We start from the raw sequence: 13,727 nt of genomic DNA, 5'->3' as shown, positions 1-13,727 counted from the left end.
AAATCCTAGAAAAAGTATTCTTAGATACTAATTTCCCTTGCCTTCGAGGCCTTTTTTTTTTTTTTAAGCTTTCACATCTTTCCTTTAAGATGCCAACTTACTCCACCTTACACTTAGACCACAGCCACACTGTTTTAAAAGACCTGATCACAGTATAAATACACGATTAAAAACAAAATGCTAACAATTCCAATGTTTAAAGATTAGCTTATATTCTACCCTATTTGTGTTTACACACCATATTCTATACAAAAAATAGCATCTTTTAATCATCTTTAAAATAGTAAAGCAAAGGAAAACCAAAAGAGGATGTGTAACTTCTGCATTTTAGTGTTTTTTTTTTTTTTTCCTCTTTCTTTAGTGGTGATTTTTTTTTTTTTTTTTGACTAAGAAGAAATGGAACTGACAGTCATGATTAACAGACTGATCAAAAATGTCAGTATCGTTTCTCAAGGGAATCAAAAACGCATTTCTGATTGAAATACACGTATTGAATCTGGGAAGCCATGTTAAACAAAACACTCTGGGAAGAACACAAACTGCTTTCTTCAGGTCAACCCGTCTCATACTTTGTCTACACACATCAAAGAGAAAAACATAATACAAACCTGTGAAAGTAATTTTTACTATAAGCCAGAGTAAGATATGATTATTTTGGGGATGATGATTAATGTGTCTAGCTTGGCTCTTAAAACTACATTCAAACCGTTTCAAAGTTTTAATTAAGAGATGAGTAATTGTTTAGGAATCTCCAGAATAGGAAAATAAACCCTCTTATAACAAATGCAGCTCTTAAAGAAAGGAGTGAAGAGTGTTTCACTTCACTACAAGTAACAGTTGAGTATGTTTTATGATCCCTGTAACAACTAGTGTGCCCTTGAGACTGTGCAATTCTGAATTTCTAACATAATTTGCAGGGGGAAAAGTAGGACAAAACGCAGTAACATTTCAAATGCACTCTCTCGGTATTTTAAAATTTTATGAAGTATAAGGACTAGGTTAATATGGAATGAGTCATGTTTTTAAGAGAAGCAGTAACACCAACCTGTATTTCTAATCATAACTAAAAACACGCTCAAGTAATACAAAACAAAAGTAAATCAGAGTAGCTTTCTCTTGGAAAAAGGTCAACAACAATAATGAAAACTTAGCAATAATGGAAAAGGTTGAGCCCACTGCTAGTTTCAGTTTCAGAAAATTAAAATGCCAGGCTACGTGACCAGGTAAAAACGGCGCCTTCTCACTCAACAAATCTGTTCCCAACAGCTGAAATTCATCCCAAGTGAATATAAACTTTACACATATAAGCTGGATTTTGAGCTTAAACATCAGGCTATTAAATGACATACACACTTGTGCAGATCTTCTGATTTCTGAGTTATATTTGCTTTGCTTAGTGGCCAAATACATGCTGCATTACATTTCACTCCGTGATGTTCTGAAGAGTCAAGAGAATCACTTAGTACATTTCAAAGTAATCGGTTACATCCGCACAAACTCTGAGTGCCGTTTTGCTCACAGGACAACGACAGTGGAGTTGCAAAGGTACCACTGATTTACAGACTCTTCAGATCCATGCTGCCCCCCAAAACAAAGGAATCCAGATAACCTCCTGGATCCCAAATTCAGTTTCAAAGTTGGTGGTTAGAAATACCATCCCTTACGTTCTGCACTCAACATAATGATCTAGAGATGCCCAAAATGCAAGCTGGTAAATTATGCATTTATTTAAGTCTAACACTGCATTTAACACCCTCATAATACACCTCACATGTAACAACACAAGATACCAGAACTGCTGAAAGACTATTTGAATGTAATCAAAGCCAGAGCATTAAATTCCAGTCCTCTTCAGAGCTCACCTCTGCTTTTCACCTGTGCAACTATTAGAAAGCATAAATACACCATAAAGACAGTCTGCAAATACCATTCTCCAATAATCTAAAACATTTAATAATGTTCCAGAGATGAGAGTAAGAAGATTGCAACAACCAAGCCTATTTCTAGAGGAGCTCAGATTTTAACTTCACTAGTCTTGTACTGCCAAACGCACTGAAGCAAAATACACCTGGCACTGTGTAGATTTGTAATAGGAGAAACTGTTAGTATTGAAACAAGATGCAGAGAGCACCCAAGGGGAGGCAACGGAGCACTCAGCTCATCTACAGCTTGCCCCGAACAGGCTTTTGGCCAAAAGAGGAAGCAAAAACAGTTACCAACAGGATGAGCTATGTCATTGTCAAGTCACACTTCTTGCTTCAAAATTAACATGCTGCCCTACTTTCCGCTGGGTAAGAGAGAAACAATTTCAATATTTTGTCAAGCAGAATAATGGTCTAGATTTTTTCTTAGGAAAAAAAAAAAAAAAAGAGTTGTCAACTTAAAAAAAAAAAGTAGCCACTCTAAAAATACAATTTGCAACAGAATCTGCCTTACATTTGCAGGAAGGAACCACACCACCATTAGTCAGTTAAGAAGGTACTTACCATTGGCAGTGCATTGATATGAGGAAGTTTTCCTTTCAGGTGTCTCTTGCCACAAAAGGGTGATGCTGAAAAAGAAATGAGACAACAGAGGAAAAATTAATATTTATTCTTCTGAAACCAGTGATGTTATCATGATTAGTATTATCAAGCACACGCCCGCATGGCCCTTGCAGCCTACTCTGTTTAAGCAGCTCAGTTATCACCGCCGAATTTGTATACAGCCTAAATCAGAGGTGATCAGGAACAGAACAGCAAGCGGAGCTGGCTTTTTGCATATATCCTGCCACATCACAAGAACTGCTCCTGCGGGGAGCCTGAAATACAGACCTTTGAACAAATAAGCCTGTTGAATGAACACTTAAACCATCAGACCTCTAAGACAGTTGCACCCATTCAGTAGGAGCATGCATAAACAAAACAACCTGTGTATAAAAATCCTGATGTCTGGATTTGACTTAACTTTCCAGAAAAGGCTTTGGGAAGCTAACTAGGCAAAATAGGCAGCTTAAAATACCTTTTGCCCATGCCAAATCTCTTCTGGAAATAAACTTCAGCTACTGACTTCTAAACACCCTGAAAAGCCCCAAACAAAAATTAACATTCCAGTGGTTTGACTGAGGACCTCTCCTCCAAAACAGTTGCATCCCCTGAGAAGCGGTTAAAAAAAAAAAAAAAAAAATCTGTTTTCCTAACACGTCTTGCACTAAATAACTCGGTTTATGTACACAGGTGTGCCCGTGCACCCAGACAGTTTATCACCTCCTGCAGTGCCCTCAGTAACTGAGAGAACAGCTCACCCTAGCTGCTGGCTACATTTGATGTGTACATAACAGAGATCTTCCCAGGGGAACATTCACGGGAAATCTTTCCCATCTTCAAAAACAGAAGAAAAAAGTAGTCCAAAAAAATCCATACTCTTCTGTATTTTAGTAATTTTCTTGAAATATCAATAGTAATTATTTTATGCATCTAACAATAAAATAGGTAAGTAGAAGCACTCTTCCAGTATGCATCAACTCCATGCACAGAAGTACCCACTTTTATGCATCAACGACAAACAATTTTTATTCACACTAATATTTATGAGTGATTACTCTCTGTGCAAATACTTGTACACTACATTTCTTGTTAGCACATAATTTAATCGCCTACTCAAAGAGCAGAAAGGGGGACAGATGGACATGGGTGACTAATAAAGCATTACCCGCTTAATCTAAAAATAGGCTATTTACAAAACATCTGTAAACTTTTCAAAAACTTTTACTATGAGGGAAGAGTAACTACAGCTTCCAGGGCTCTTGATCAACACAGAGCTCTTGCATGCCATTTCCAAGCTTAACCAGGAAGAGATGGCTTATTATAAAACAGTTTTCAGAGCCAGTCAAGAAAAAACATAACCAAAGACCTGCAGCAATTGGGCATATTTTATTCTTAGAATATCTGACCGTGCTGTCACGGTGGGCAGAACCACATCGGCGCGGTAGAGGAGCTGCTGCAGAGGATGCTGAAGAATGCAAGTATGCAGGGAATTGCAAGAATTTGCAAACATGCTCTTTTTCCCTTGCGTAGCTGTGCTGGTACCGCAGCAATTATGTAAATAGGCTGAGGAAAGCTCCACTCGCCAAGTGGCATGGTTTCCCATGCAGAGCTAGTCCGAAAGTTTGTTTTATCCCGAGCTGTGGGCCAGCACTGAGGAGAAGGCTTTAGCAGCCCACTCAGCACCCCCATAAACAAACGTTACACCTTCCTGCAACCAGAGTTTTCCTTAAAAACAACACAAAGCAGCACACAACCACTATCTGTGCTCTTCTTTAGAGAGCAGTTTAAATCAGAGCAAAATTTGGGTGCACAGGAAGGCGGAGGAGAGCTGTGCTGCCCACTGCTGAGCGCCACGCTTAGCTTGTGTTACTTCGTTTGCGAAGGAAGGTGGCAAACATACATAATGGGCCAACTGCACAAACATCAACAACCCTCCTCAATGAGAAAAGGCTTTCTTCAGTCTCCACTACACCCAGACCGCCTCCTTCCAACACACCCTTGGGCAACCAGCCACACACAGCCCCTGGTCCAGAGCTGGTGAGGGAAGGCAAGGGCTTTCTAGGCCTTCACCTTTGTCAGCGTGCCCCACACAGGAGCTGAAGGCAAAGACCACAGAGAGCAGACAGCAAGAAAAGAAACGGTTCACCAGCTCATTCCTTGCTTGTATTAGCTGGTTGTAGGCTCTGGTTTTGAGTAATTGTGCTTGAAACGACACGGAAACGTTCACACAACACTGCCATGTCCTTCTGCAGACTCCAGCACTGAGTACAAACGCCTCATCAGCAGATCTTTTCCTTCCAAATTTATCCTATTGGATTCTGTTATTTTGGCACACGCCTTGAAATAACACAGGTGACGGGTGTAACTTATTGATTTTAGCCTCTCTCTCTTTATATACTGACCGGTTATAGTGATTTAACCAGGTGACCAGGTGTAGTAACAGGTACACTATGTGACACCTAAAAGAAATCCACCAAATGCCCTTGAAGCTGGTAAAACACCAGTTGAAAAAGAAATAAAACTTGGCTGGCGTTTTCCAAAAAAGCCAATACTGCAAGATGGCCGCAGATAACAACACAAAGTACCTTTGGCCAAGAAGACAATACTGCAGGGCTCCAGGCAGCGGAAGTCCAGTTACAAACCCACCGTGCGCCCTTCCTTAACGCTATTCTTTACCTGGCTCCAAACACAAACTCCTCAAAACAAGGATTTCTCTAAAAACTACTTGCATAAACTTGTCACCGACTTCCTCTACAAGTGCTGCCACCTAAAATTTCCCCCATCTATCCAGCACCCAAAGAATTGCAGTGGGAAATGCTGGGTGAGCGCGACGGCTGGGAGAAGGCAGCTGCACGAGTTCAGGACTGCTTCTGCTCATCTTGCATGCTCCCTTTTCTTCTAATCCTCTTCGGATCACAGTGTTTATACTGCTTTCTGAGATTTTTTGTGCTATTTGAGCTTTAACAACAAATTTACTCGTTAAACATTGTGCTTTGTGAATTACAAAAGCCTTCCAAGGACACGCGATCTTTTCTACTAAATTCTCCTCCATTATCCCACTTTTATCTGGCCTCAGTATCTGGAAAGAGCATCCCAATCAAAATAGAATTAAAAATAACTAAATCCTGGATATTCCCCCCAGTAACTAGGCTGCAAAAAGCATCAGACAATAGCTTTAAAAGCCTAAATTGAAAACTAATCACTCCATTGAATCCTTCCTTTCATTTGGTTAATAGGCATACACAAAACTAGCGGTGATTCTACCACTGCCATGCCTGGAACGTACACGGAGAGAATCAAAAGTTACTTCTTGTAAGCACGCTTCCATGACTATCTATGAGATTTTTTAAAAACTATTCAGCAGTTCTACAGTAACATCTGCTTTTTGGATCTGACACAGAAGCTGAATTGAGATAAATGCCAGCTCCAAAAAAATTAAAGAAACATGTATGTATGAGTGGGAAGAAGAAGAAAAAAAAATACCAGACCACATGCAAGACTGCACTGAAAGCTGTCATCACTTGCAACTGGCTGGTAGCAAGAGTTCCTCCCCAAGGACACGCAGCAGGCAGCGACGGCCCCGGGGCTGCTCTCGGGGTCCCATGGCCATTTGACAGGGAGCTGCAGCAGGGATCGCTCACAGTGCCCCAGAGCTCCCCACGGAGCATCCATCCACCTGTTTGCCCCAACTCTACCTGAAACAGCTTTCCTCTGCTATTAACTGAGAAATTATTTCGTAATCTTTGTTCTGTTTTTAAGGCCTTTATAATGTCAGAAATAAGCAAAAAGCTGATGAAAGCTAACTTCCTGGATTTTTAGAAGAAATTCCTTATATATACACTTGTATCACGTAAGAACTACACAACTTCCACCCTTCAGAAATGCTCTGTCATACACAAAACTCCTGCACACGTACACAGGTACGTGAACCAGCTATCAAAACAGAACAGGATATCTGAGGGACAGAGGATAAAAAACAGCTTAGCAGACAGCACTACTCTAGGAAAAAAAAAAAAAAAAAAAAAAAAAAAAACCTAGATACACAAACCACTCTTCAAAACTGCACAAAACAGGATTCACTCTGGCATGACAAACACAGGCAAAGCAAGACCAAAGCGAAGGAACAGTGTAGCATGGCAGCAGCTACCTGCAGGTTTAAACACCAATTTCCAGAAAAGTCAAAAATTGAGGAAATCACGGATGATAGCCGAAAGGAAAGGAAGCTAAATTGCTGGAGAGGAAACCATCCTAGCCAGCCCTATTAAAAGCACATAAAACACAAGAGTAATCTTGTCAATACCAATTAGCTTGTACCATTGGGGAAGGCGGGAGGAAGAGCCATGCTGCAGCACAGCTTCGCTTGCAAGTCATTTAAATGAAATTCATTAGTAAGTAACCCAATTCACAGACTGGAAGTTAAAAGATCCTAGAGCATGAAGTAAAATCCTGTCTAGACTAGTAAAGAGCAGAGCCATTACTCCAAGGGCAGAGCATGATGCGGAGCATGACATGGCCTCCACCCTAGTCCCCAAATCCCTCCTTTACAGACAATCACATATATGATGGTGGCCCACAAATGAAAACACAAAGTAGTTTTTAATTTGTGTTAATAGTTTGATTTCTTGTTGATTCACTGACAACAAACAAAAAATTGTACCTTTATTCCAGACCTGAGTTTTAAGGTCAGGCAAAAATTCATTGGATACAGGAGCATGACAACCTATTGACCTGGCTGCTCTCAGCAGACTTCTGAACACAAATCACAGAGTAAAAACAATTCTCCTTGTGTATAAAAAAAATAGAAAATTAAAAAAAAAAATCTGATGCATAGCATTTAGGGGTCACTGTTATTCTCAGCAAGTTTATTACAGATTCCAAATAAAACAACTGAACTGAGACATGAAATATACCACTTACCAAAATATAATTAAAAAAGAATAAGTTAATTTTTTTTTTTTAATTCCCTTTCCTGGAGGTAGGAAGAGCTGTACTGCTTGCTGTACTGAGCCTGCCCCAGTGATTCAGCTGTGCTCGGCGACAACCCGTCCCCTCTCCCGCAGAGCCCTTAGCTCTGATCGGCCTTCGCAGCCGAACGGAGGCAGACACCTGCTTTTGTCAACATGGCAATGTGTTCCTGCAGCACTGATAGCTGCAAGGTTACCAGGACTTCTCAGCCGGTCTCTGGTCTGGGGAGATGGAACAAAGCTCCAAGTGCAGCCTTGGGCAGAATACCTTCACTGTTCGTTGTTCATGTTTCTGCTACCGCTGCTGCCATGTCCGCCTGTTTTCAGATCCTCAGGACGAGATGTTCCTCTGCTTTGGGACTAACTAACGGTGGCCTTGCAGAAGAAAGTTGTAACTTGCATAACTTGCAGTCCAAGTTATGTAAGGCATTAGAAATCATTCGAGTAGGGCAAGGGTACAACTGTACACGTTTCTTAGACATTTATTCTTAAAGAGCTTAGTTTACTGAATTCGTTAAAACAATCTCTCTGAAATGTGCCATGCTTTGGGAGGTGTCTTAAGCAGACATCACATTTGGAAGTGGGGTCAAAACGTTCCAATGAAGACTTCCCTTCAAGTAACAAAACGACATGACAATATTATTGATATTATACGTATTATTTTCAACCCCAATGAACGTAACCACCTAACCACTATTTGAGCTCTGGCTGTGCCTCTCAACATCAGTACCACTATTCCCATTACTTTTTGGGCAATCAGACATCAAACGTAGTATTCTTTCAGAGCAAAACCTCAATCTATGTTTCATCTAGCCAAGCTAATGAGCTACAGAGCACATGCAGGCAATGCAGCAGGGCCAGAACTCTGCTGCAAGACACAGCCTTTGCAGGCAGCTTGGTGTCCACAGGCACAAGAAGTCACGTTCTGGCCACTGACCCTGCTCACCACGTGCTGCTGCAGCCATGCCTCAAGGAACGTCGGCTGCCTTCTGCCTGCCTTCTACAGGGGCAGCTTTTGCAAGAGCCACAGCAAAGCATCAACAAAATGGACATCAAAACGTTCTACAACCCTTGTTACTTCTGTTCCTGGGCACATCAAAGTGCTATCACAGTCTGAAGAACTCAGATGCAGTAATTCTTTTAAAAAGCTCTCAAAATTCTGAGTTCCTTTTAATACCCCAAATTCCTTATAATTCGCAGGTACAGAAATATTTTTTTCTGAAAACGGCATATCAGAGGTCAGAAATAAGGTCTGTGGTGGAGCTTGGCCTCACATACTCCAGACATTCCTGGAATGCATTTTCTCTAAAATAAGGTGCTTACAGTGCTTTCGAGATTCTTCCTGGGATTACTACTACTATTACCATTTTGCACAAAGCCAGAGGAAAATCTAAAAAGCCTTGCTCTCTACCAAAAAAGAAAAAGATAGGTAACACTAGTCACTGTGAAGTCATCCATTAAACGTATCAAGGAACCATTACGCATTTTTTCCAAAAAAATTGCTCTTCAGAAGCTCTTGCACTCCTGCTTACAGTTCCCTCTCAGTTCCCCAACTGAGCGGCATTTGGTGCACAGCAGCACCACTTTTCCACACAAATTCTGTGTCCTGTCTGTGTTTCCAGATGAATAACTTGCATGGAAGCTCGCTCAGCAAAGGTGAACCCCGGGACCATGCAGCAGCTTGCACTGCATGGGGCCAAGCAACACACAAGAAATTTTACCCTCTCTTCCTCATGTCTGAGAGCCCCCTTTGCTCTCCACATCCTGGTACCCACAGACACCCTTCCACGTCTCCAGGAGGGCAGTTTTGGGGAGTTAAGCGATCCACAAAGCACTGAACCTCTGCTGAGCCACGTCCCGGCCAAGGCCAACCTGCCGCTGGGCCAGGAGGTGCCAGCACCCCACCTGCGGGCTCCCAGCTGGGCACTCCTGCCGCTTCCTTCACCCTAAAATAAGGGAATTAATTGTCTTAACTCAGCTCCATGAACCACCTCACCACGAGGGCAGGAGAGGACAGAATTGGCTGGAGAGACAGAGGGAATGCAGCCCTGAAAGGGAAGAAATGCAGGAGCCGAACTGCCCCGACAGCCACGTCGTCAAAATACACCTCTGTCTCCAAGGGGCGTCCGGGACGACGACGGGAATCCCAGCACGAGAGCTCACAGCAGAGCAGAGCGAGGGACTGGGTGATGTGAATCATACCCGAAATAGCACAGACAGAAACGGTATTAAGAGAAATATTATTCTGTTGACTTTTCAAACCATTGAGACACCAGAACGGAGAACCTGTGTTTGTCTGTCACACCGACTGAATGGGTTCGTATTTGCATTGATATTATACTTATTATACATGCAGGAAGAGACACTGAAACTTGTTCCAAAGAATAAGCAGCCTACAGATAAACATAGCAAAATATTTACATTAGCAGCGTGGTCGAAGAGAATAGCATTTATTAAATAAGAGGATCGAAGTCATTAATCAACAGCAGCATTAAACCAATCTAATCACGCCACTTCTTCACCTCATTTTCTGAACAACAGGACCTACGCGTGATCACGGAAAACAAATATATTTCATCTATCAATGACAATATGCTCAAAGGATCTGATGAGCATCGAGACACAGAGGCACAGCAGAGAGGCCCCATATCACCGTCACTAGGTTGTGATTAATTGATAACAACAAAGCAGTGCCTTATGCCAGTCTGTCATAAGCAGTAGAAGGAGCTTACCGACGTGTACACTGTCCTGCTGTTATGGCTATACCACGTACCTCCCACCCTACGTGGTCTAGCTCTCAAAAGAGCTTTTCCTTAAAATTCTATTAATTACATTAATTAACAGTTTGATTATGTTGGGTTTTCCTACTGTAGGAAAATATCTTTTCTTACTGTAATGAGAGGAAACAAACAAAAAAAACAAAAAACAAAAAACACACAAACTTAATTTGTTGCCAAAACAACTGAAGTCAGTATTTTTGTTTCACTGGAAATATTTTCTGTTGAGTTTCCTACCATCGCTGCAGATGTATGGCTCAATTTATAGCCCTTCTAAACTAATGCACTGCATGTGCAGCACACCACGTAGCAGTTGCTTATCCCACAAACAAATGGAAGTATGATTAGATAACCCATTATGCTGCTTCGCAGACAGTTTAAAAAAAAAAAAAAAAAAAAAAAAGTGAAAGGGATTGCTGATGTTAGCTTGCCAAGACCTTGTATTTTCCTTTATACAAGATAAAAGATTTTACCCAGAAGAATTCCCAAGAGACCTGAATGAGAACTAAAGAATGCCCATGCCGGATCAGACTGACGGGCTCCCCTGCCCATTACCCTCTCTCCAGAAGGGACTTCAAGGCAGGTACCTGACCGAAGAGTGAAAACTGCACGAACATATGATCTAGTTCCCTAAATTATCTCCTAGCCTCCAGCTATTTTCAACTCAGATGGCTTCTCTGAGCACAATTTGTTTAGTTTCTGTGCATCCAGTAATCTCTACAGAATTACCTTCCATTAACTTGTGCAGTCCCGTGTCAGAATAATCTGACATCCCTGTAAGAGAAAAGGAGCCTCCGATCCCCATTCACCCTCCCCGTGGTTTTCATGGCTCTGCAGAATTAACTGTGCCCCATTCCCATGCCGGAACTTGTCCTTAACCAGTGGCTGCATTAAACGGGTACCTTGGCTCTACAGTGCATTTTAATAGGACAATTACACACTCTGCATGACATTAACTGAAATCTCCCACTGTGTTTCCAACCCTCCTTCACTTCTGATCTTTCTCGCGTTACTGCCTTGACAGGGTGGTCGGTAACACAGCTCCCCTTCCACAGATCACTCACATACCACCAAAAAAATAAAGCACCCAACACACTCATTGAGAAAGTGCCCATCTATACAGGTGTTCAGAAATGGGGAACTGAGCAGTTCATGTGTTATTTGAAGGAATGGTGTTACACTTCAGACTGTACTCTTGCAAGAGCATCGGCCAACACGTGCTCATCAGCATCAGCTCACGCTACAAAGAATTCAGTTTCACATACCAGTTTTTATTCATGAAGCTGTTAACTTCTAAATCTTACCCCCACAGCATTCTAATATTTTCCTCAGTGTCTCACCTTTCCACTCTTATTTTCTCTTCTTTTCTTCAGCAGAGCTCCCTGTAAACAGGGTTAATAGCATCTTGTTTTCTCTGTAATGCGTCTGTCCTAACGGTAACTGTAAAGGATGTGTCAATGCTATCAGGACTGACTTGAATTCAAGCTTTCTTAAGCTTTTCTGAAGAACTGATACTAAATTCACTATCTTTTGAAAGACTGTCTTTCACTCTTTCAAAAAAAAAAAAAAAAAAAAAAAAAAAGAGTTTTGCCGAGCATGTTATTTATCATTTTCAAAAATCAATACAAAAATGGAACTAGTTACTACCCTGTACATTAAATAGATATTTAAGCTCAATGGAAGTCTACCCAATAACTTACAAAGCTGTTAATGGATCAGATCTCACTCAGGTAAGTAACTTAACTTCTCTGACCAGGAGAAGGAACAAGGCAATTTAAAAGGTGCAAAAGTCAAGGGAAAGGAGAGAAACTAGAAGACAGTGCAACTGGAAACACATTTTAAATAATCTGGAAACACCTTCCCAAAGCAAAATCACTCAAGTAGAGAACAGCTGTGGGAAACAGCCTGTGCTATGGGACTTCTGCTATTTCAAGCAAGAGTAGAAAAGACCAGGGCAGAAGTAATTCTGCCCAAGGAGACACGTAGTGCACCGTGTTTGATCTACTAAGTCTTTCCCCTTTCTTTATGATTCTTATCTCAACTGTTCCACACCAGGAATTTGAAATCGGCTGCGCTCCACATCTTGCAAATCTTCCTGTTCAAACTAGATTAGGCTGAAAATAGCATTTTACCATTTGGGAATTTCATTTATAGAATTCTGCCTCTGAGGTTGCCTGCAGAATTCCTCTGCAACTGCTGTCAGGTCTTCGGGAAAAGGGTGTTGTCTTCTTGGCTTTTTTTTTTTTTCCCCTCCTCTAAACCAATGCACATTTATCACGGTGATCTACTAGATTCATCAAAGATGTAATGAAGAGTTCAAGTCCTCATGTCTTCGGGGGGAAAAAAAATTAACTCCTTACTCTCCATTAAAATAAATTTGTATACTTAATCTTCTAACTTGTGAATGATAAAAAACTTACCCAAACTTTATTTTTAGGATATGCTACATGGCTACCATGACTGAATTTACTTGTTCCTTGAATGCTTTTTGCTGCTCTGATACTGTTTTAGTAAAGCATCCACAAGGTACCCCATAAGTATCAGCTGTCAAGAACTTCCTTTTTTTTTTTTTTTTTTTAATAAAAAAGATAAAAGCATTGAATGACTACAAATTAAAAGAAATAAAGATTAAAAAAAAAAAAAAAAAAAAAGAAATCTATGCCTGTATTTTCAGCTTGAATCAACAGATTTTTAGTTCTTGTTATTGATAAAGACCATGCTAAAGGCCTGTACATTCTGCTAATTTTGTGATCATGCTAAAACACACTAGTTAACCAAGGAAACTATCAGCATATTCTTGAGCCAGGAACATCAAATAAATGTGTTTGTCAAAATACTCCACCTAGCAAAAGCATTTCCACTCCGTGTCAGACATGTCAAATACCAGGGGCTGGTTCATCTCCAACAGAACACACTGCAGATATTACTGTAGTCACACTTAGTCAAGGGTGGTTCTTTTCCTTTTTTTTTTTTTCTTTTTTTTTTTTTTTTTTTTTTTTTTGAAGTATAACAGTATGTCGTATTCAGCACTAATAGATACACAGAACCTACACAGCACTGTAATAAATGCACAGAACCTGAGAGCACCGTAATGACCTATATTCCATCAGCCCGTGAGTAATAGCAATCTAGGTTTACGTGCTGCTGCACTTCAGAAGAGACTGTTAGACTGTTTACCAAATCCAACAAAAGCGTTATCCAACATCTATCTATTCCGTTGCATGAAGTTGTAGAGCTACAATAATTTATCACTTTTTTTTTTTTTTGGTCTTATTCTTTTCACTGCCTAAGGAACCAGAAAAATCTTGCATTACAAAAACGTCTCAAACACTAGCACTTCTTCCCATTTAACACGTTACAATTATTTTTACACTAACTTTACCCAGAAATAAACCCGCCTGGTGTATCTTCCCAGGAATACTGCTACTAGACTCGTTCTGACACCTTTCCAAAGCAGTCTC

General features: G+C 40.8%; 1 protein-coding gene across 4 annotated transcripts in view; it reads right to left on the bottom strand.

Annotated features, from left to right (window-relative positions):
* Positions 1–13,727, bottom strand: part of TBL1XR1 (TBL1X/Y related 1) — a 105,628-nt gene that overhangs the window by 56,643 nt on the left and 35,258 nt on the right. For all 4 annotated transcript variants that reach the window (XM_082767477.1, XM_082767476.1, XM_082767479.1 and 1 more), the window contains exon 2: positions 2,487–2,551. The gene's annotated coding sequence lies outside the window, so the exon portion shown is untranslated. The remainder of the gene's footprint in view (positions 1–2,486; positions 2,552–13,727) is intronic.

This window comes from Aythya marila (genome assembly GCF_965140915.1).
Source record: "Aythya marila genome assembly, chromosome: 9".
Taxonomy (NCBI): Eukaryota; Metazoa; Chordata; class Aves; order Anseriformes; family Anatidae; genus Aythya; species Aythya marila.
This window is presented reverse-complemented; position numbering and strand designations above follow the sequence as displayed.